The sequence below is a fragment of the Rhipicephalus sanguineus genome, chromosome 3 (genome assembly GCF_013339695.2).
Source record: "Rhipicephalus sanguineus isolate Rsan-2018 chromosome 3, BIME_Rsan_1.4, whole genome shotgun sequence".
Classification (NCBI taxonomy): domain Eukaryota; kingdom Metazoa; phylum Arthropoda; class Arachnida; order Ixodida; family Ixodidae; genus Rhipicephalus; species Rhipicephalus sanguineus.
In genome coordinates, this window is record NC_051178.1 from 64,195,002 (window position 1) to 64,219,346 (window position 24,345).

General features: G+C 49.0%; 1 protein-coding gene across 1 annotated transcript in view; it reads right to left on the reverse strand.

The window, feature by feature from the left end:
- The window catches only part of LOC125756130 (beta-hexosaminidase subunit alpha-like), a 174,402-nt gene that overhangs the window by 103,540 nt on the left and 46,517 nt on the right, over positions 1 to 24,345 (reverse strand). The window lies entirely within an intron of this gene.

Genomic DNA, 24,345 nt, shown 5'->3' on the forward strand with positions numbered 1-24,345 from the left:
TTGTCAAGCGAGCAGTAGTTTCGATAAACCGCAAGTTGACCGTAGGCACAGCTGAGTACCATATTTCGGTTTCGTTCTTTCACCCAAACCTTTATTTCTACATGACAGAGTACGGCGAAGCGTTGCTTCGGAAAAAATTTACTATTTTTTGGCACGTTACGTCATCGCGGATTCCTGTGTCGTAACGCCATTGCAGCGCCACAATGCGAACGACTTCGCGTGACCAATCAAATCATCAACATGGCGGAATTTGACAACATGGCGGAATTTGACAATGTCCAGAATAGCACCCCAGGCAAGCAAAAAATTGTTATTGCAGAAACATCGTGCGTTCTACTTCTGGTGTAAATGCCTTGCCGCGGCATAATTACGAATAAGTTTTCTTTTCAATCGTTTTATTTCCTCAAAAACACTAGGCGAAAACAAACGTGCCCATACTATGGTTGCACGAAGCGTCACAAGATGGCGACACCATCGTCGGATAACTCGGTATTCTACTCCCCTTTGCGTATACCGGGATACTGTACACGCTAAAAACCCCTCGGGATTTTGCCGCAACAGTGATACAATCTTATTTAAATTAAATATAATTGAAGTGCAGTTATCATCACCATTTCATGGTTTATTCAAACATAAAGGTATCCGTTTACGTACTTACGTAAACATTTACATACGAGGAGCTAAAACTTTTCTAAAACATGTGCTCCGGTAACACGGTAAGGTTAAAAAGTATACGTACAAGCTAAATGTCCCTATTAGCGTGCGTAAATCTCTCTGTTCAATTTACAAAAAGAAGTTTCCTTACGCCAGCCCGCAAGGAAATGTGGCCCATGCATCGACCGATACAGGTTTCGTCCTGCAGGAGAGCAACGGTTGCGCGCCGAGAGCAAATCTTGCCGTTCGTCCTTCTGATGCTCCCTTCCAACCTAACCCTAAACGGTTACTCCCCCAACTTGAGAAATGTCAGCCATCTTGTTCCAGTTGGTCTTTTTGGGGAGTAACAGTTGGTCTTTAGGACTAAAACCCGCAGTTACTCTCATTTTTCCCATTTTTGGCTTAGAGTGTGCCATTCGTGACCTGGAAGTGCCGGGCGCGCCGATAATGCAATCGAGAGGCATGCACGATATCAGTACTGTTTTTGTGGGGCGCAACGACACCCTTTCAACACGTTCTTTAGTGTACGCTGCTTTCCTGATCAGCATATAGGTAATTTCATAGGGAATATTAGCCGATTACACACTGCCTTTGTTGCCGCAACGCCACTTCACGCCGTTGAAAGAGTAAGCACTAAGAGGGAAGTCCAGGCATGGACACATGCATGTTGTTTTTACTGCTGACTTTTCCTTAACAGGTACCCATGTTAGCAGCAATGTACAAAAGAGTGAATGAAAACAGCGATGAAGTAGGCTTCAAAACTAACAAGCGCTTTTCACTTTACAGTTCTGCTTACCGATTCAATGAGCCAAGTATTCGACGCTCACTAGTTTGCCTTCCGCACTATGTTCCCGAGCCAAGCCTAATCACGGTTCATCAAACTAATGAACAGATCAAGCTCGACTCGTATGTTCGCCTCAGGTTTATGACTGACGACTAACGTGTCAGTGATGCACTATATATGTACGTATATATATATATATATATATATATATATATATATATATATATATAATATATATATATATATATATATATATATATATATATATATATATATATATATATATATATAAATGAGAACTCACAGACAATAATGCCAAGGAAAGTATAGGGGATGTTTTTTAGTAATAAATGTAAGGTAATTGTGAAGAAAGAAAAGTGGACGAAAAGATAGCTTGCCGCGGGCAGGGACCGAACCTGCGACCTTCGAATAACGCGTCTGATGCTCTACCAACTGATCTACTGCGGCGGCCATCCCCCCGTCCATTTTATAGGGTATATGTGTGCATTTAAACGTGGGAGCGTCAGTCAGCGCCGCCAGTAGCCATGAAGGCGAGTGTGGAACACTCTATTTCTGCCTGTTGGCGTCACGTAGCACGTGAACTTATTACGAGCTGGCAGCTGACCAATAATTCCTCGCATACTACCTGAAAGCATCAAGTCTGCCAGAACGAGACCCTCGCTATGAATGAAGTAAAGAAGTGTTAATTTCAAGGGCTCGTTTTCTTTGTTATACACAATATTAATGAGAACTAACAGACAATAATGCCAAGGAAAGTATAGGGGATGTTTTTTAGTAATAAATGTAAGGTAATTGTGAACAAAGAAAAGTGGACGAAAAGATAGCTTGCCGCGGGCAGGGACCGAACCTGCGACCTTCGAATAACGCGTCCGATGCTCTACCAACAGAGCTACCGCAGCGGCCATCCCCCCGTCCACATTATAGGGTACATGTGTACATTTAAACGTGGGAGCGTCAGTCAGCGCCGCCAGTAGCCATGATGGCGAGTGTGGAACACTCTATTTCTGCCTGTTGGCGTCACGTAGCACGTGAACTTATTACGAGCTGGCAGCTGACCAATAATCCCTCGCATACTACCTGAAAGCATCAAGTCTGCCAGAACGAGACCCTCGCTATGACTGAAGGAAAGAAGTGTTAATTTCAAGGGCTCGTTTTCTTTGTTTACACAATATTAATGGGAACTAATGTAAGGTAATTGTGAAGAAAGAAAAGTGGACGAAAAGATAGCTTTTCTTCTTTAAGGTCGATACGCCACGTGGTGTAGTTCACGCGAACTAGGCCGCTGGTGTCCAGAAAAGATGCATATGTATACCAACTCGCCCAGATCGCCGTATTAGTTCGGGTTATCAGGTCATACCGCTTTCTTTGAAGGGATTCTGAACAAAAATTGAACAAACTGAGGAAAATATCGAAACTCTACTCGGAAGACGCCAATGTTCGGATAAACAGTTTATTTCGAGTATTTTTGAACAGTTGGCTGTATTTTTTGTGGATCGAGCGCGAGCCGTGACGTCACGTTCTCGGAGGCGCATGCACGGTGCACGTGTTCCTGTCCTCAGTTTCTCCTTTTCCACTTCTCCTTTCATTCCATTTTCCGCCTTCCAGAAAGCTCGGATGTTTTACCCGATCACTTTTCTCTCTATTTTCCTACTTTTCTTTTATTCCCGCCTTACCCCCACCCCTACAAGGCACTGCGCCGTGTCGCCTATAGGCAGACAGAAATTAGGTGCCTTTTTCCTTTCCCTAATAACCACTGAAGAAGAAGCCGGGAACGTCGTTTGCTGCCGCTGCTGTTTTTATCGTGATTCTGGGAACCGTAGTGTAAGTTGAGCGGGTTTAGAGACGCGGGCGACGGCTGGCATAGTTGGCATGCTCGTTTCAGGTGTATGTGACGCCACCAAACGTCCCCTCCTCTAGTTCTTGTGAAAAACGCATGAAATTCATTATCTTCCTCTAATTTCTGCCTGAAATGAAGGTTGTTTCTATCGATTGCAGCACGCCATCTTTGAGTTTGGCTGAAGGTCTTGGCGGAAAAATTTTAGTTCAGCATCCGTTCAAACAATGAGCTTCAAAACAAGGGGATGCCCGCGCGGTGCCCGCAACAAAAACGCGTAGCGGCAAAAGCGCGGGAAATGTGGTGTTTCAGCAGACACACAACTCGGCATCCCGTGATTGACGTCACAACGCAGCGTGGCGTCCCAGCTGTTTGCAGGTGTGTGTTGAATATGCCAAGACTCGAGTGAGAGCCTTCTTCCCGGATTCCTTTTGAAAACGAGGAACCCAGGCTTCAACAGACACGTACACAAGAAGAAAGATGACCACACACTCTGGGGTCGTCTTTCCACAGACGTCTTTCTTCTCTTCTTGTGTACGTGTCTGTTGAAGGCTGGGTTCCTCGTTTTCAAGCTATGTACCAACAGGCCCAACACCAGACACTTCTAAGCGCGGTCAAAGTCAATTTTGCGGTCGCGCTTCTCTCAATTAACCCCTTGAAAGATAAGCCCTCGCTTCTCAGAGACTGTAAAGACTGCATGGAGTGAGTTGATGGGGAGCAACAATACCAACTGCCTTAGCACGTGCCTTAGCAAACGTGCCTTAGCAGATAGCGTACCGGGCACCTGCCGTGTCGCCTCTTCGGCGACATTCGAATGGTCCTTACAGCCCCCGAAACTTGGTGGAACGAGAAAGCAAGTGCGGCGATGCCTCCATGACGAATGCAGTCACCCCTGACTCCTGAGGAAGGGACCGAGTCGGTCCCAAATCGTCGGACTCTTCAAGCTGTGGATGGAGCCACATCAGCTTACCTTTCGAGAGGACTAGGCACGAGCGGGAGCTGTTAGAAGCCTTCTTGATAAAGAAAGAAGAAGGCAAACAGTCACTGGTTTCAACTAAAGAAGGTAGAGGGGCTTTAGTTTCAAGCGATGAAGAAATTGCGTTTCTGAGAACCAGACCAGTGGCGGCACACGTGTGAGTGTGGGGAGGAGGTTTCGGAACTGCGCACGTTGCGAATATGTATCCTGGGCATTATTTTCTACTCAAACTGCAATATTTAATGAGCACTCATTAAACGCCTATGTATTGTTCCATTTGATGTGGTTTCTTGTGCAAGAAACTTCTATTGGTGCATGTGTGGAAATTTCTATTTGAATATCTGAAGCGCAGTATTCTGACTACGCATTTGAATAGGGACGTGACCCGTGGAGAGTGCCACCTGTGTTGCACTTGCAATAGCTGAGCACGAAAGTTGCAGTTAGACATGTCTCTAGTATGGCTGGTAGTCTCTAAAAAAGTTGGAGTCTGAGCGTTTCTTTAGATTCCTTGTATCTACACATAACCTTATAACCTGCTGCCGGCGATGTCAAATTCGTAAAATATATGTAGCTTTAAATTGCTCATTTTATTTCGTCTCAGCATTATCTGGTACTATATTTTGCTTAAAAATTCAAATGTAACGTTAATGTAACGACATGTTCCAATTTTCGAAATGTAACTGGAACGAGTTCCTTTCAGCTAACAGCTAAGGGCAGGCACGTAAGCAGGGGGGGAGGAGCCCCCCCCCCCCAAAGTTCCTCCAGATTTCTATATTTACTGGCAACTTTTTTTTTCTTTTTGCCATGAAAAGACTTTCTTTCGAACAATTAGGCCTTGCCCCTCCCCCCCCCCCCCACCCCACCCCGAAAAAATATCCTAGCTAAGGGAACTTGTAACCGGAACTCGTTCCAGGATTGAGAAGGAACGAGGAATGAGCTTTCATTCCTGTTTTAGAGGAACGTGTACAACACTGCATTATCCTTGGCACCCAGCCTTGCATGTGTACCCTGCTCCCACAATGTGCAGTTGGTTTTATAGACAACTGGGAAATCATCGAATAGCCCGAAGGAACGAGCGACGTAAAAAAAAAAACGAAAGGAACGGAATGAATGAACTTTCCTCTTGCTTAGCCCTAACTGCAACTACCGAAAGACCCCTGCTGAATAGCGAGAACGGATGCAAAAGTCAAAGGAAGCTCTGACCCACTCGAAGTTGGTCAAGCGCAGCGTCATACATTCGTGCTTCACCAATGCCGTCAAGAAATCGTGTGAGCGCAAGCTAGAAGATATAGCTTTTTGAACCAGAAGTGCCGTCTACTACAGGCTGGGTACTCGATAACTCTCTTATCTTCATTGGTGGAGACAATGTTAAGGACAAAAAAGATGCACATAAGATACAAAGATAAGAAGTGTACCGTAATTTCCTACGTGCATGGCATCTCGCACAACCTGGGAAATATAGGCAGCAGAAATGTAATACACGTTCTTTTTTTCAGCTCCTGATCGCTTGTCAAGTCTGTGCAAACGGGTAAATCAGATGGGCCGTACGAATGTCGGCTGCACCACAAATCATCGCGATCAGTTCGTGCCATGTGCTGAGGGCGTTGTTCATTTTATTCCCTTGTCCCGCGGCCGCACATACGTCGGTCAAACCGGAAGATGCCCTAATAAAAGATTGTTGTAGCATAAGTACCATGTGACACTGCGAACTTGAGGGCATCTGGGCATCCACTGCCGAGATTGTGAATGCTTGCACGAGCGTAGTGCGCATGTCGGGTTAAAAAATGACTCGAGAAATCGCAGAGGCCCAAAAAATCGCGAACCTAAAAGACAGCTGCGTCAGCACCCTTTCCATAGACCTTTTAGATAAAGAGTTAGCCTTCCTATCGGGGGCTAGATAATCATGGTTCTCTGTCGTTAAACTGCTTTGAGTGTGTATCTGTGAGGCTTTGCTTATTTTGGTGTGTGTTTTTGTTGTTGTTGTTGATAATATATCTACCGTGGCGTATGAGCAATAAACTCCAGTTGTTAGTCAGCGCCTGTGCCCTGTTCTCTGTGTCCGTCCTCGTCAAGTGTGCGCTGTTTTCGCCTTGTTATAATCAACCAACTACACTGTTAGCAAAAATAAGCCGAGATGGGAGTAAATGGCTTGTCCTCTAGCGCACGCCCTGATGGGGGTTTTAAAAACACCGTCCGGACGGAGTAAAAAATTTACTCCCCAACAGGACGGGGTTTTTGGATGGACAGAGGGGAGTTTTTTGTTTACATCCATAGGGGAGCTTTTCCAGGTAAATATGGGAGTAAATTTTTATAACCATCAAAAAGAAAAAAATGCTTTTCGCTCTTTAATTAAATTAGCATCGAAACACGCAAACCGATCACACGTACACAAACATGCACACAACGTTCGCAAAGTAATACAACACTCACACTGACAACAACTCACCACCAGCGCTTCACAACCATACTTTGGTCACCGAGTATATATAGGCACCACATCTTGACCTCCAATGTGGCTCAGACGGGACACTTCTTTTCCCCGAAATTAAGCAACAAACATTCATGGCGTACGTGTAAATTTGTGATGAGCTTATAGACACCACTGAGGCACACCTATCTTTTACTATAAACCCGCCTAACATTCAACGCCTTCTTAATTAGCGAATTTTGATTATCAGCTGGTACTCTGTCGCATGGGATGTATCCGCCTTAGCAGTACTGCGCGTGAGTCTGTAAAATGCACATAATCGTACACGAACCACGAGCGGCCGTGCACGAACGCTTCAGCGGCACACATTCACGAGCAACACCGGCGAAGAAATGCGTCGCCCCGCCGGTATACCGCGTTGTGGCCGACGGCGTCGCTAGGCCTCTCGCAGGAGTACGGCACGGCTATACGATGAACGACAGCTCGCGATCACAAAATACTTGCTGCTGTACAGTTTTCGTCGCCGTTTTTTTTACACACACACTGCCGCTATCCGAGTCCGCTGTCCGCGTTAAGCTACGGAGCGATGCACTTACAAAGAACGAGACGGCTCGTAGTCGCGGTTCCTGTTGCTCGCAGTACATCGGCGGTCGCACGTTGGTTCAATCTGTCTCGTATCGGCGCTCGCCTTCTCGCTAGACGTTTGACAGCGGTGGTTGCATGGCGCAAAAGAGACAATTTAAGCTTATTCATTCCAGCAGCTTTTGTTTTCTGTGAAACATGTTCTTTGCTTCACCGGTGGCCGGTGCGAGCTCGTAGAACTCACCACGGCGACCGGTGTGGCGGTGCGAGTTCGCTACGTCTCCGGCTTGGTACCGACGACGTAGCGAAGCCTTCTTACCGCTTAGAAGTTGCAGCCGGTGAAACATCGGTTCGGTGACACTCCGGGAAGCAAGCGTTGCCGGTGGTCGGAGCGAGCGCGTCGCCGGCGCAGCTCTCACGCCGGCCGGCTTGATGCCGACGACGTAGCGAAGCCTACTTCTTACTGCTTCGAAGTTTTAGCCGGTGAAACTCCAGAAACAACCCGCTGACGATCGCAACAGCTTACTTTTGTTACCGATGAAATTATTCTTCGCACTTCGTAACTCGGCACGTTGAAGCGAGGTATCCGTGGCGTGTAGGAGGCTTGCACTCGTGTGCATGGGCATTGCCGCTTGACGGGGGAATAAACACGGGACAGCCAGCTCGATGTGTTCGCAGTCGGACGCTGGCGCGAGTTGAACTTGTCTCTGACCAGAACGGTTCAGTGGAGAAAATAGTCCTACACGTCTACACAAACCAACCGGCCGTTGCAAGTCCTCGCTGCACTGATAACTTCGTTGTCTGTCGACAAATGCTCACACGGCGACCCACACAAGGCACTGGAGCTTCACACCGGCGTGCTACACGCACATTCACACACGCACGCACGTCACGACCAAAAATGGTTTTTAAACTCCCATAGGGAGTTTTTAACCACGGCACGCACGTCACGACCAAAATACTTTTTAAACCTCCCATAGGGAGTTTCTAACCACGTGACCTAAACTCCGTGGGGAGTTTAACAAGGTCATGTCGTTCATAAACTCCCTCATTTAGCAAGGGGCGTTTTTCGACGACATGTGCCGACTTCACTCCGCTACCACGGAGTAAATGATTGGGGCATGGGGGTTTTGGGGGCTCATGTGCTGGAAAAGCTCCCATCTCGGCTAATTTTTGTTTACAGTGTAGCTCGAGTTGTGTTCTTCCCACAAGACAGAGGAATCACGTATACCACGCTAGTGGTACTGGGCACAAACTGCTTTCTGTGTTTCACAGAACAGCCATTACGGCGGCCACATGAAGCAAACTTGCAAAGCTTCGACAACTTTCCCGGTTCAAAAAACACTACCGTAACGCCAGCACGGTGCCCTACCCACTTGAGTCTGTGAGACAGATCATGTACGCACGGAAGTACTCAAGTTTTTTTTTCTTTTCAACGTTTGGGGGGCTGAAACTTCCAAACTTTTGCCGGCGCGCGACACTGAGTGGAGAGAGCACGAGAAGCTTGCTGTCGCGGTTCGGGGAAATAAGGCCCCGAGAAGTGGCTTTTTTGCTCCTCTTCAACGACATCTCCCTCTCCTTCTTTGATGCCCCTCGCGCACTTCTCTGCGGTGGAGTGCTTTTGAAGCACCAGGCTCTCGGCCGACAGCGCCCGTGCGCGGCAACTTGCTTGAGAAGTCCTGCCTAGAGATGGGTCGCTCAGGAGCGAGCCGGAAGAACGGGTGATCCGCGGCTCAGTAAATCTGCGGCGGTTCTATGGGAGAGAGAAAGCCTGGTCTCGCTCATTCAGTGAACCGTGCTGAACCATTCCGTTATGGCGGCTCAGAGCCGGTCATGAGCCAGGTTACAGTAGTGCTACAGAACACCTACGGTAGTTCGCTGTAGCCAGTGCTGGGTAGTATCGAAGATACATGTATATATCTTCGATACTATCTTAGATACTTTTTGGGTATCTTGTATCTGTATACCGATACGTCTCGCAAAACAAGTATCTGTATCTCTATTTCCGATACACTGAAGAATGTATCGTGTATCTTAAGATACAAGACACCGCGATCGCACCACCACCGTGCGAAGCAATAAACGTTGGCTGAACTCGAGCTTCTCAAGCTGATACTACTGCCACTAAGTCACCGGAATAATACTAAAGGCAGTGACATTATTTTATCTTTCCGCAAAAGTTTTCGAGCCAGGATAGGCGATAAGCTCTGAGCGTCCCTATATATTGGTTGAGCAGAGTTACGAGGTGGCGCTCGCGTCGTCTCGACAGACAAGCGCGCGAACGTCTGCGCCCAGCCGAACTTTTGTTTAATCGTTTTTTTTAACACGAAAGTGTTTTATGCCGGGGTCCACCAAAACTTCACTGACGTATTTCCGTCACGGAAATGACGCGGAAAAAATATACATGATTAGATGACGAAGGAAAAAGTTCCGTCAACGGGCATTGAACCCACGACCACTCGGTCCGCTACAGCAGATGCCGGGCACGCTATCCACCGCGCCACGGTCACAGACTCTAGAGGCTTTACGAACGCGCCTTTTATATCTACCACTCTCCCGGTCGGCGGGGTGGTGTTGCCCTCTTTTTTTTTCTTCTTTTTCCCCCTCTCCCCCCAGTGATGTGTTTAACTCCCCCAGGCCTCCTCCTCCACTCTAACTCTAACTTCTCCTATACTTTTCTCCCCTTTCCCCCCAGGTGTCGCGGTTGTGGTGTCCTCGCCTGAGAGACAGTTACTGCATCACTTACCCCCACAATTCACCTCATTTTCCCAAATAAAGAATCTCTTTCAGCGGTAAAGTAAACTAATTCTTCATTACTTTGGCCTCCGAGATTAGCACCTGCAACGCGTTACACGTTCCTCCCATTCGGCGCGTTTCCAATAGAAGTTCAATTGTGTCAATGCCTTAACATACCGCGAGGTAGCGACCTTAGCCAAGCGTCGCAACAGCGTCGGCCTCGCCCATAGTTCTGCGACGCGCGCCTGCCTCACGTGGCTGTAACACCGCGTTCCCCGCTCACGCGCTCGCCCCTAGAAAAATCGCGGCCGGGCTACCGGGGCGGCACGACGCGGTTTGCGTTTCCCTCTAGTCTGGCCATGGTGTTCAATCACATTTGAACATGCCGCGGGATGGCGACCAAGTTCTGCGTCCAATATGCCATAGAGTTTCCTAAAGTGACCCTAGAGGGAACTCTGGCGCTGCGATCGTTCAGCCACCATGGGAATGATGGGTGGTACACGGATTTTCCTAATCTTCGTGCTTGTGGGCTTCGAACGCACTTGTGGCTTTGTTTATTGCTATGTTTTGTTTTTTTTTTTCGGATAAAAGAATGGATCGTTGTGAACTTCGTGACCAGATTTGAATCGGTGAAGCTAAAGAAGTTAAAGTGGTGAAGTGGAACTGCTGACTTTCGCTGAACTTCGTTTTGCGACAAAGCGGATGCAGGCGACGAAGTTTAGACAAATCCGTGTACTACCCATGATTCCCATGCTGGCTGAAGCGCGATGCATTGCAGCTCCCATAGACACTAGCGCCAGAGCAGTGGCGCACCGACGGGGGGGGGGGGTTGTAATCCCCCCCCCCCCTGAGGCCGACCTGACCGCCCCCCCCCCCCCCCCGTAACTGCTTCACGGTCATTGTCACCGAGAATCCAACGTACACGTTCAGGTGGCCTTGTTAACGTTAACAATTCAATTCAAGAGGTGGTTTCAGGTCGAATTTCCTTCATTTAATGTGTCGTATTCAGTCATCTACTCCTAAACAGAAAGAGGGAAAACCGCAAGTTCTGTGACCCTGCGTTCACTTCTAATGAAGCAGTTTTGGACGAAAGAGAAGATGCTTTCACGGGTCGTCGGTTTGACCCCTCTTCTTTTCCTGCCCCCTCTGATTACTGCAATGGAGCAAGGAGATAGTTCGGAATCTTCGAAACAAGCTATTGTTCTTATTCTAGGGGGAAGTCTAAAACGGGACGGTGTACAATGATAATGCGGCGCGTGACTTAGCCACAGACGTCGGTGCACAGTGCTTGTGACATCAAAAAGTATTACGTATAGCAGCTAATCCAGCTGTGTACGCAGTGCTACATACATGTATGTCCAGAACAGGAGTTCGCAGTGTTGTTTACCGTTTATAACATTATTATCCGGTTCGCACAGGTTCACACCTGCACACACGCAAATTATATTTGGTTACTGGGACGCTTCTAATGCAATTAGAGATTAGAATATCAAGTGCTTCAATAACATTAAATTGTCGGTGTCACATGGCTTGGTTTAATGGCACTAATGGAGCGACGACAAAGTTGCGCAACAAGTATATGTTGGTTTTGCCTCGAATGTGCAACTTTTTCAAATTCTACGTCACAAAACTCATTTTATAGAAATAACAAGCGTTTTCATGTATATTCAGTGCCTTACTCGCTATGGAATCGAAACTCGCTTAAGCGTGATGAACATTTCCTGTTACGATGCCGATGGCATTCTCATTACTTTTTCTTAAATCCTTGATATTATAGTGAACACGAATTGTGTCCGTCACGGAGCACCTTTCTTTTCCTTTAATACTCAATAATGTACGCTCTCCTGCCGACAAACATTCTTTTTTCATCTAGATGGGTTCTACAAAACATAAGATGAGAATGAAGTGGGATAGCCACTTCAACCAACAAGACCACAATTTCGATCAAGCCAAACTTTACATTCTACAAATTTACGGTCACCACGGGAGAGGAAATACATGGAATCGTATTTGATACTATTTGATACACAAATTTCAATCCCTACACCCATCAGGAATAAATCTAGCTCGTGGTAATTTGGAATCACTAAAAGCAATAGCATGATTTCTATAATATTAAGAGACATAAAGTACGCTCAGCCTTCAAATAACCTAGAAAAATATTCCATTCGCAACATAAAATCCCTACTACCCTCCATCATACACTAACAATGTTCTTTTTTTAAAAAAAGCCGGCAGATCCCACGCATTGTGGGAATCAATGTAATGCGAAGCAGCCAGTAAAGAGCTGCATACATCGTCTTGTATGTCATTGAGGAAAATGCGTGTCATGGTTTTCATGTTAACTCCTATTATTTATGTTCGTCACACAGTAACGTCGCGCAATACCAACTTCGGGGTCGATCAACCTAGAGAAACGGCCGCCAGCGCACCATGAGCGTGGCACGTAAAACTCGTGTTATTTATGTTCGTCACACAGTCACGTCGCAAGATACCAATTTTGGTGTATATCAAGCTAGCGATACGGCCGCCAGCGCACCATGAGCGTGGCACGTAAGTCATGCTGTACATGACATGCGTGTCATGATTTTCATGATAACTCGTGTTATTTATGTTCGTCACACGGTCACGTCGCAAAATAACAATTTCGGTGCATATCAATCTAGCGAAACGGCCGCCAGCGCCCCATGAGCGTGGCACGTAAGTCATGCTGTACATGACATGCGTGTCATGATTTTCATGATAACTCGTGTTATTTATGTTCGTCACACAGTCACGTCACAAGATACCAATTTTGGTGCATATCAAGCTAGCGAAACGGCCGCCAGCGCACCATGAGCGTAGCATGTAAATCATGCTGTACATGACATTCGTGTCATGATTTTCATGTTAGGACTTGTCAGTTATGTTCGTCATACAGTCATGTTGTACAGATAAAGCCTCAGAATGCATCAAGCTTGGTCACCTAAGGCGCTTAAAGCCACAGTGTACATGGTCAATGAGCTGCAGTACCAGCTAGAAGGGAGACGAAAGCAAGCGACACCATTCGGAGCAATAAAGGTATCGTCGAACCAGGTTTCTTGGCGCTCTGCAGGATGGAGAGGATTTCATATTCAGTCAGCATGTTTGTTCTTTGTTTTTTTATTATAAACACGGTACTGGATGAAATCGTTACAGAAATTTCGTAGCAGAAGGCTCAGTGCGCATTCCTCAGCCCGCTATCGCGGTTGTTAACACTCAAATCATGAAGACTCAAGTAAGTTAACAAAAAGACCATTACAACTAGTACAGGCTCGCAAACAGCACGTCATTTGAAAGCACGTAGAAAATTCATACAAGGCATCTTTACAAAAATCACTTGGATCATCGAACAACTTAACTCCCTCTTTAAAATAGAATTATAAAACGGGAACAAGGTTTACCGCTCTGGGGAGCGGACCTTTATCAAGCCGTTAAAAAAAAACAGACACTTCAAGGTACGAAATGAAGTCAAACACGCGCTAGTTGCTCAAGAACTAAAAGGACGTTGAATTTTTAAAAAGTGTACATCAATATAAAAAAACTAAGATATTGAAACATTTAGTACACCCCATTTGAATACTACACTAATCCGCGATCTACGAGCCGCACTTTGGCAAAATATTACGACAATTAGCAACAACTCAGCGTAAGCTGCATGTTCAGATTTGCGGCATGCTTGCTAGATCACTTAGGAGGCAATGTATAAGGAAATCCAAATTCTCATCTGTGTCAGTGTGCGTGCGTGTCTTGTGTGAGTGTGGATATTCGGGCGGCCAGATTAAAATGGGTAATGCTATACGCACGACGTCGTGCAGGAAACACCGGAAGTTGCTATACGCACGACGCGGCGACGGTGCTGCACCTGCGGGTTGCTGTTGCTCAGTGAAGGCCCTCTGCGCCCTTCGGGCGCGGAAACCTAATCGTGGCTTCGCCCTCGCTTCGCGAGTACGGCCATTTCGCTAACGCTCAATGGCCGGTTGGCAGGGTCACGGTCACGCGCTGTTTAGCCCGCGCGCCTGCCCCGAAGTCCGTGGTGTGCCCGTGTCACTGGGGCGCACGTAACCCACGAGCCGCGTAGCGCTTCTCAGTCTGTCAACAGACTACTGCGACAAAAAAAAAAAAAAAGCCAGGGCAGCTGCGAGGCTCGAACCAACGTCCTCGCAGTTCCGAGCACGACACGTTAGACGCTGCGCCACTAGGACCAATCGGTTCGGATGGTTTAACGGGCTGTATTTGTACTGTCACGCTGGCACCCGGCGCTAGATGGCGTTACTACGCCGCGTCGGGCGTACAGCCTTTCCCGGTTTGCGCGCACGACGCCGTGCGTGCAGCATTACTCGAATAAAATAGCAGTCAGGGTCATGACATCTCTAGACAATCGAATGCCTACATTTAGAGAGCTAATTCACGAGAATGCTGCGCTGAAGGCAATGCTTCTTCGAGATGAAACAACGCGAAAATCCAATGGAACAATTCATGGAAATTTGCGAAAATTGTGCAAGCTACGAAGTTCTCGAGAGACTGATATAATGATGATAGCGCAAGATGCTCACATGACTGTAATATATCCACTTGCGAAAGTTATTAATCTATACTCAACATGAACGCATGCATTACTTCAATGATGGAGAAAAAGAGTTTCGAAACGCTCACTAATTATATTACTGCTCCCACTACTCACTCGCTCGTTGAAAGCCAAGTTACTGATTCGAAAACTCTCTGAAAGAATACAACAGAAAAAAAAATTCACAGCATATCCACGGGTGAATGATGAAGAGCTTGGGCGAAGCTCCTGAAGCAATCATGGTTACACCGTGAAATCTTCAGTGGTTTCGCCCAGCAGTAATCAAAGCAATAGCCCAGTACATCATCAAAGACGTGATAAACACTGTATATTTTTATACAAGAAATTTTATTAAACGTAAGTGGTAGCTAGACGTGGCTTCCGTTCACCCTTCATTATAACGGCTTTATGGTCGGTGAAGTGATGGATCGGTGATGGGATCAGTAGTGGGATGTTTGCAAAGACGAAGTAGTTGGCTGTTTGCAAAGGTGGCTTCCGTTCCCCTTCATTATAACGGCTTTATGGTCGGTGAAGTAATGGATCGGTGATGGATCATTGTGGGATGTTTGCAAAGACGAAGTAGTGGGCAGTTTGCAAAGGATCGGTGATGGGAGATACTGTTCGGGAGACACTGCCGGTTACGCCTGACAAGGTTAGACTAAGAGGAGCTTCGCCCCATAAAGTGACGAAATGACAGTTTTATAGGCAACTATTGTTGGAAAACTTCCCAAATGTCACCCCCCGAAGAAGCCATAAGCAAATGTTGCAGACACGCACAGAAAGTTGCGTACGTATCGTCCCATCGCAGATGCGACAAAGCAACAACATTCTGCGCTTACTTTGGATCCAAGATATCGCCCACCTTCAGGAACTGCCGTATGTACAGCCAGCAGTCGCGATTGAGGTCGACTAACTGCTTCTGACCATCGTCTCGCCTGGGACAAGTCACACTGTATTTGACGACACCTGCCAGGCACATGAAGTCGTCCAACTCGGTGAAGCTCTTCAGGCTGCTCTCGATTCGCGACGCTGCCACGGTTTCATCGACCGATGCGAGTTCCTGCACTTTCTCCACAAGACCGGGGTTGAACTGCACCAGCTCGGCAGCAGCCCCGCAGTACCTGTGCCTCGTTCCCATCACGAAGTCCGCCGCCCGCGTTACCAGCGAGTTGTTGCGACGCACAACGTCAGCGACGGTAAAGGTGTCGCCCCGGCGCTGCTTGTGATACAAAGTGCGCATGCCGAGCAGCATGTAGTTGCTTGAGACGTTAGCCGACAGCTTCCGGATCAGCGGGATGACCGATGTGAGGCATTCACGTTTCGGATAGAAGGAGAAGTGGCAAATCGTACGGCTGGACTGTAAAGTGTCCACCAGCATCTGTGCCTCGGCTTCGGTGATGCAGAGACCCTTAAGTGACAGCCTACGTATGCCCTTGTTGAGGGACAGCGCTTGCAACAGTGTTCGTTCTGGCCTCTCGACAGCGTACCAGTCACACACGGTTTGGTCAGCACCGTGTAGTGTTTCGAAGATGATTGCCAGACGCAGCTCCCTTAGCGCCGTCGTGTTGGTGATGTACTTAGCAACCAAGGAACCCACGTTTCCTTTGAACATCACCGCGTCCATCTTAAGAGACAGTGATTTCACGTGATCGCACGTTGGAAGCACGCACAGTGTGGTGTGCAGCGGCTCTAATTCGAGAGGAAACCAATATTCCACACAAATACAGGAAAGCTCCTTGCACTCTGGGAGCGCTGCAGCGGTGTCCTCCAAGAGGTGGTGTTTGCCGACGAAGAAGCGCTCCGGCACGCCGGTGTCCCGCAGGGCCTGGCATATGTGGACCACGTCCATGTTGTTGAAGGTGTCGATGGTGACCTTCTCCAAAGACGTGTTGGACGCGAGCGCCTTGAAAAGGGAACCGCATTCATCAGGTTTTATCCACCGCAGATCCAAGGTCAGCTCCTTCAGCGCCTTGTTCTCCGCAAGCATCATCAACCAGAGAGAGATCAGGCTTGACTCGCTCCTGAATTCAGGCTTCCAGCAGTGAGGGTCGGAATCATGCTCGTAAATTGTGCAGTCGATCATGTGGAAACTTCTCAGGGTCTGGTTCTGCCTCAGCATCCCGGTGATGAGCTTAAAGTACTCGATATACAGACCACAGTGGATGAGGTTCAGCTCGAAGATGGTGCCGTTGTGACATAGAGCCCCGATTATCGGATGAAGCTTGTTATGCGATGAAGCCCAATGTACGCTGAGGACGCGCAGCGTCTGGTTGCAGCTCAAGTACTCTGACAACATTACGCTGCACTCCGGCGTGTCTGTGATCAGAGATCCGGTGATGGCCAGCGTCGTGATTGTCTCATTCCGCTTGAGTCCCTGAATGATGAGGGCTGCGTCCATGTGCTTGATATGGTAGTTGCTCATGTAGAGCGTCGTCAGAGACCGGGTGCTTGCCAAGAACTTCGATAGGCCCTCCGAGAATGCATGGTCAAATAACACATCGCTGCAGTCGAACACTTGCAGTTGGTTCAGTTGCGAAAGCGCTGCGGTGAAGCTCAGCGACAAGTTAGTCGTAAAGTGCCAAAGGCTCAACTCGAGCTTTCTGAGGCTCGCGGACTTGCATAACGCGTCGCATATAACTTCGATGTTGGTCTTCAATATGTAGCTCGTCAGGTCCACCGAAACGACGCAATGGTGATGTGTCAACAAGTGGCAGAGGAGTGTGGCCGTCTTCTCGTGCACCTGTTGCGTCATATGGAAGCGGGGGTGTCCAATGCGCTTGTCGTATGTATTGACGAGGGAAAGTTCACCCGGGGAAAGCTCCTGGAGTTCGAGGTGCACCTGCCAGAAGAATTCGTTCCACACAGGAAGGTGTCTAAAGATGTCGCACAGACGACCTTCCTTTCTCGTACATGGGACACGGTAGTCGATGCAGGAGCCAGATAACAAACTTTTCTCCAAACTCATGTTTGCCGAGAATGTGCTTGGTTTTCCTCGGGAACAACAAGAGGTCTCCTGTTACACACGCTCAGATGCTCTGACGAGGCGATCGATCGACGCAGCTAGCTGGGACTGCTTCGCTCGTCCACAGACAAGACAAACTGACGAAGACAAGGATGTGCTACACGTGACTTCGACTAGGAAGCAATCGCCACCGCCGCACAGCGGCGCCCTCCGGCGTCGTCAAGCTTTTGTTTAATGAGAGGGAGAAAAAAGGAAAGAGTTTTTTTTTGTCTGTGCGACTTAGCAGGTGATCGCTCAGGGCATGCGCGGTTTAGCATACACCATGGCATTCTCGAAGCACCCCTTGGATTCGTCCCTCTCCTGTGCCATTAACCTTTGTCGCGTTCTCTCTCTCTCCTCCTTTGTAGTTTTGTCACACCTGGCGCCCGAACCGCCATCCAGCCCCGGCCCCTTCAACTCCACAGTCGAGAAAGACGCTGCTGCCATCTTGGCTCGTCCTCCCTCCCAAGTCGGCCATTTTAACGCCGAGGCAGATTCCAGCGAGCAAGTCACGGTGGATCAGGAGGGTAACGACCGCATTGGCATTCCAGAGGGGAACCAGGAGGGACAATGCCCCTTGTCAAACAAGAACCCTCCCCCTCCCATCGCAGGGGGGAGCGAAGAAATCACTGCCTCATCAGCTTCGTGGAATGAAGCCACACGAGCGCCCACCAGGCCCCTTTCCCCCTTTGCTGACGTCACGGAGGAAGCACAGCTGACTCCAGGGAACCCAGCTCCCGCTCACACGTGCACAGCAAGGTCAGGCGAGCCATTGCCCATTCTTGAGGGAAAGGAGCCCCTGAATGGCGTGCCCTCCTCCCCACTCCCTCGCGCCAGCCGCGTGCTGGGACAGCTGACGGCTGAAGATTTCCCCGCCCTCTCCCCCACTGGAGCCCCGAGCGCTACAGAGCTTTGCGCACCAAGTGTTCCCATCAACACCGGGCGTCGGTCTCAGCGTGCTGAGAAGCCCGCTGCCAGCGACCCACGCCCCCGGCCCCCACGGCACACAAGCCCCGGCACCCAGCTGGAGACGGTACTCTACAGACCGGCTGTGAGGAGAGAAACTTTCCGAACAGCCACACAGGAAGCCATCTCCTCCTGTTTGGCTCCTCTGGAGGGCGTCAGTCGCGTCCGCGTAAATTTCGGTCGCAACGTCGTCGCGGTCGACGTCACCGCCGGAACTCCACTCGACCCCCTGCTCGCTGTGGCTGACATCTGCGGCATTGCTGTGCGCGCGAAGCAGGCGTCGACGAACACCTGCAGCGGCGTCATCTATAACGTCGACCCCGCGCTAGACGAGGATTCCATCCGCGCCAACATCGCGTCACGGTTGCCTGTCCTTCAGTGCTCTCGCTCTGGTCGCCACGTTATTGTGCGCTTCGCCGGCAACAAGGCTCCCCCTGATGTGGAACTTTTCAAACAGCGCCGGCCCGTGCGTGCTCGCCGTCCACGACCAACCCAGTGTGAGCTCTGCGGACGCTATGGGCACACGGACGTAACGTGCACGTCTGAGCGGCGATGTGTGCGTTGTGGCGGACCGCACTCCCTCGGTGAGTGCACCGCGAAGAAGGCGAGGTGCTTCTATTGTGGCGCAGCTCACCCTGCTACCGAGCCCGCTGCCCTCGTTGGCAGGAAGAGCGGCGCTTGTTGGAAGTGCGCGCCGAATCGTCGCTCCCAATCTCGCGCCGTGAGGCGCTCGCTATCGCGCGTGGACAGAATACAGTAGACCCAGCAACACCCGGCTCTACCACCATGTCCCGTGCCCACCCCCTGGTTTGCGAGAACTTTTCGTACGCGGCGGCCGCTGGTCTTCCGTCTGCAAAGAGCTCACAAACCGCCACAGACAAGAGAAACTCTGTGATCGCTGTGCTCTCGGCAGCGCTGACAGCCGCTATGGATTTTCTCCCTCTCGGCTGCCCCGTTCGCCCGCTCTGTGCTGCAGCGCTGGCCACCCACCTTGCGTTAACAAATGATGGCGAGTGATCGACACGAGTCTAGGCCACGCATACTGCAGTGGAACTGCCGTTCACTGCGTCGCCGACAAGCAGAGCTTGCAGCGATCCTTCCCCTGCGCGACTACGACGTCCTTGCTTTGCAGGAGACGTATGTTCGCGTGGAGGATGTTTCGCTGCCCGGCTACATCGGCTACAGCAGTTCCACGCAGTGTGCGCTCGCTGAGTGCAATAATGCGCCGTGCTGTGACACCGCCCACCCGCCCGGGAAGCCGCGCGCCGGTTTGTACATTCGTGACACACTCGCTCATGCGCTTGTCCCCACAGAACATCTATGCTGTGCGACGAGTGAGTGCGTTGCTGCCACGGTCCGTGTGGACGGCGTGGACACTTCTGTCGCGAGTGTTTATGTGCGCCCAGTCGTCGCGGCCAGCTGCGCGTTTTTGCCGCGCCTTGTCGCCGTGCTTGCGCGTGACCACGTACTGTGTGGAGACTTCAACGCGCACCACGTCAGCTGGGGTTGCCGTACCACGGATGCGCGCGGTAGGGACCTATGCGACGCGATCAGTTCGGTGGGACTCCTCGTACTAAACTCCGGAGAACCCACCTTCATCCGTCGCAGTGCGGCCTCGACAGTGATTGACCTGGCGCTGGTGTCAGAACGCTGCTCCTACGAGTGGAAACGCCACGCTGACACTGCTGGTTCTGATCACTACCCGATCACACTCCTCCCGTGCCACCCCAGCCGTGGTGCTGTTCGTGAATACAGTGTTGTACGGTGGCCACTTTTCCGTGACCTGTGCGCGAGCGTGCAGAGCAGTGATGATTTCTTTTCGCGCATCGCGGACTGTGCTGAGCGTGCCACAACGCGCTGTGTTGTTCCCGCCGGCACACCCTGCCCTGACATCAAGCTGCTCAACCTCCGCGCAGTTCGCCAGCGAGCACAGCGGCGGGCGCTGCGCTCCTCGGCCCCCGGCGCATGGACAGAGTACAACCGACTCGACGCTGTGTGCCGGCGGCACGCCCAGCGGCTACGCGACCGCAGCTGGACGGGCGTCTGTTCCTCTCTGAGTGATCCACGAGGACGTCGCCGCGGCTGGCACATCATGCGCGTCCTGATAAACCCGAAAGTGTCGCGCTACCCAGTGCTCGCCATAGCCGTTGCGCAGGGCATCACTGAAAGGGAGCTTGCTGAACTGCTTGCCGCCTCTTTCGCGCCTCCTTCCCCTCCTAGAGCGGGGAGCGCTGGCGGTGTCACGACAAACGCCGCACCCCCGCTCCCTCCCGTGGATCCCATCACCTCAGCTGACATTCGCTCTCTCTGCAAGGAGGACTTCTCCCTCTACGAACTGGAACGGGTTCTCCTCAGGATGGATGGATGGATGGATGGATGCTATGAGCGTCCCCTTTATAACGGGGCGGTGACATGTCTGCCACCAGGCTCGAAGGCGAAAAAAAAAAAGAAAAAAAAATAAACTTCCTTGTTTCATGTTGTCCTAATGCCTTATCTACATTGATTAAATCTACGTTATTATACCAAAAAATATAAATTCACGGTCCATCTCTCTGCCTCTTAAGGCAGAATGACCTTTTTTTTCCCAGTTATTTATTTTTGTACTTTATCTCTACTTTTCTGCCACCAATACTCTAACCATCTCTTACTTATTTCTATCGCGGACGTGTTCAGCTTTCCATTGTTGTCCCTAAAACCCAAGGCTTCATGTAGACTCGTGCCCACACGTATACCTGGGTGAATATCGCCACATTCAATCAGTACATGTTCCATGGTTTCCTTAGTTCCCCCGCAGCATGTACATTGTTCTTCTTCGTTACTGAATTTCGCTTTATAACTACGCGTTCTAAGGCAGCCCGACCTTGCTTCAAACAGTAAAGCGCTTCCCCTTGAATTATCATAAAACCTTTCCCTCCTTATTTCGTTTTTTCCTTTTCGGTAGTTACTCAGAGCCGGCTTCTTTTCCATCGCTGTCATCCAATAAGTCCTCTCCGCCTCTCTGACCTTCCGCTTAATGCTCCTTGTTGTCATATCGCCCGCACTGCCAGCCGTATATTTACTGGTGAGCCTCCTAGTTCTTTTTCTCCACTGCGTGTCAACGCTTTTTCTATACAAGTACCTGAAAACCTTCTCTGCCCATCTACTCTCCTTCATTTTCCTCAGCCTCTCTTCGAATCTCATTTTGCTCTGCGCTTCCCTCACTTCAAAGCCTGTCCATCCCATATCACCCTTTACCGCCTCATTTGTCGTCTTCCCGTGAGCGCCCAACGCGAGGCGGCCCACCGTCCTTTGATTTACATCCATTCCTGATTGCACCTCTGACTTCATGCACACCACTGAGTTCCCAAATGTAAGCCCCGGAACCATCACACCCTTCCACAGCCCTCGAAGCACCTCGTACCTATTGTATCCCCATAAAGCTCTGTGCTTCATAATTGCAGCATTCCTCTTTCCCTTTGCTACCGATGCTTTCTCTTGTACTTCCATATATCTATCCCCCTCATTTACCCATACTCCGAGGTACTTGTACTCGCTTACCCTCGGTATTTTTTGGCCCTGTATTAAGACCGTATGGTCTCCGTGATCATTGAATACCATCAATCCACATTTTGTTGCACTAAATCCTAGTCCTAGAGCCTCACACTCCCTTCCGCATATATCTGCCAGTCGCTGTATATCATCTTGACTGTCCGCAAATAAGACAATATCATCAGCATAAAATAGACCAGGAAGCTTCTGCTCAACCATCGCTCCGACCTGTTTGTGTGACAAATTAAATCCAATGTTGCTACCTTCTAGCGCTTTTTTCCATCCTCGCCATGTACAGCATGAATAACAGCGGGGACAGAGGGCATCCCTGTCTCAGCCCCTTGCTAATTTCAACGCTGTCCTTGCCACTTATTCCTTCCCATTCTATACAAACTGTATTTTCTCGGTATATTTCCTTCAAAAGCTGTACACAGTCGTCACCTATGCCCACTTCCTTCAATATATCCCACAAAATTTCCTGATTAACGTTGTCATACGCCCCGGTGATATCTAGATAAGCTACGTATAAGGGCCTGTTTTCTATTTTAGATATTTCTATACACTGGGTAAGAACAAACAGATTATCGTCTAACCGCCTGTCGATTCGAAATCCATTCTGAAGTTCTCCCAAAATATCATTTTGTTCTACCCACGCTTCTATTTTTAATTTTACTGCCCGCATCGCCAACCTGTATAGCACCGATGTAATTGTTAGCGGTCTATACGAGCGAATGTTATCCTTTTCTCCCTTGCCTTTATAGATTAAGTTCATTCTACTTTTTCGCCAACTGTCTGGTATTTCCCTCTTCTGCAAGCACTTTTCTACGGCTTTCAGCAGTGCTTCTTTAGTGTTATGTCCGAGTTCGTTAATGAGGCTGACGGGAACCCCATCTAAGCCCGGAGTAGTGCGCTTAGGAATTTTTCCTTCGGCCTTCTTCCAATTGAAATTCTCTAGTACTACATCTTCGTCGGTTGCACTCCTTTGCGTACTTTTACTCACCGGGGGAATCCCCTGGGGGACCTTTTTAAACGAATCGGCTGTTATCTTTCGGATGTAACCTAGCGCTTCATATCCTTCCAATTTATTTCCTCCTTCATCTACCATATGCTGTTGCATTGTGACAGACTTCCTACCCAGCGCTTTTAGGTGGCTCCAAAATATCCTAGGCGCGGCCTTCTTCTTTTCGCGAATCTCTGTCATCCAGCGTTCACTTTCACCTTTAATTTTTGCCTCGACTAATTTCTGCACAATGGATTTTTGCTCTAAATATATTTCCCATATTTGGTTGACTTCGTCCTGTGGTCGCTTCTCCTTTTTTGCCTGTCTGTGCTCCCGTGATGCCTGACGTCGCATCTCGATTGCTTCCCGGATTTCTTTGTTCCACCAACTTTTTGGCTTTTTCTTTCCTTTCCAACAAATAGTTTTCTTCTCTATTTCCATTTCTTTCGTGATTACATGTAGCAGCTCACTATACTTCCAGTCTTTGCCTTGTAGTTCGTCTACTTTTTCCTCGACTCTTGCGGCTATATTTGTTATTTGTTTGTCATTTAGATACGAGCTGCCAAACTTTGATTCTGTGTTCTTATTTTCAGTTTTATATCCCATTTGTAATATTATGCGTTTATGATCACTACCCAAGCTGTTAATGCCTTCTTCGTCTATTCTCATCTCTCTAAGTTTGTCATATATTCCTTCTGTCATGAGACAGTAATCAATGCTCGATTGCCTGTTTCTGACTTCCCACGTGATCTGCCCCTCACACTTAGGCCCCACGTTAACTATCTCAAGACTATGTTGCTCGCAGAGATCTAGCAATAACTTGCCATTGGTGTCTGAATATCCGTCAAGGTCATGAATGTGAGCGTTCATGTCCCCTAGAAGGATTATCTCGGCATCATGACCAAATTCTTTAATATCGGTGCTTATGCATTTCACTATCTCCAGATTCTTTTCTCTGCAGTTATTCCCTGTCCACAAGTAAGCTACACCTAGCCACGTTTTCTTTCCACCTACTGTGCCCGAAACCCACATGTGCTCTGAACACGTTTGTTTCACTCTCTCCCATTTTGTTCTGCTATGAATTAGCATTCCAACCCCCCCACCTCTCCTTTCTGATGTGATCCTGTTACATCCTTCCCAAACATAATTTTCAATATGTGGTGGCTCTTCCAAGTCTCTAAGGTGTGTTTCTGTAACCGCATAAACACCTATCTGTTCCTTGTTTAACTGTTCCTCAATCTAACCATTTT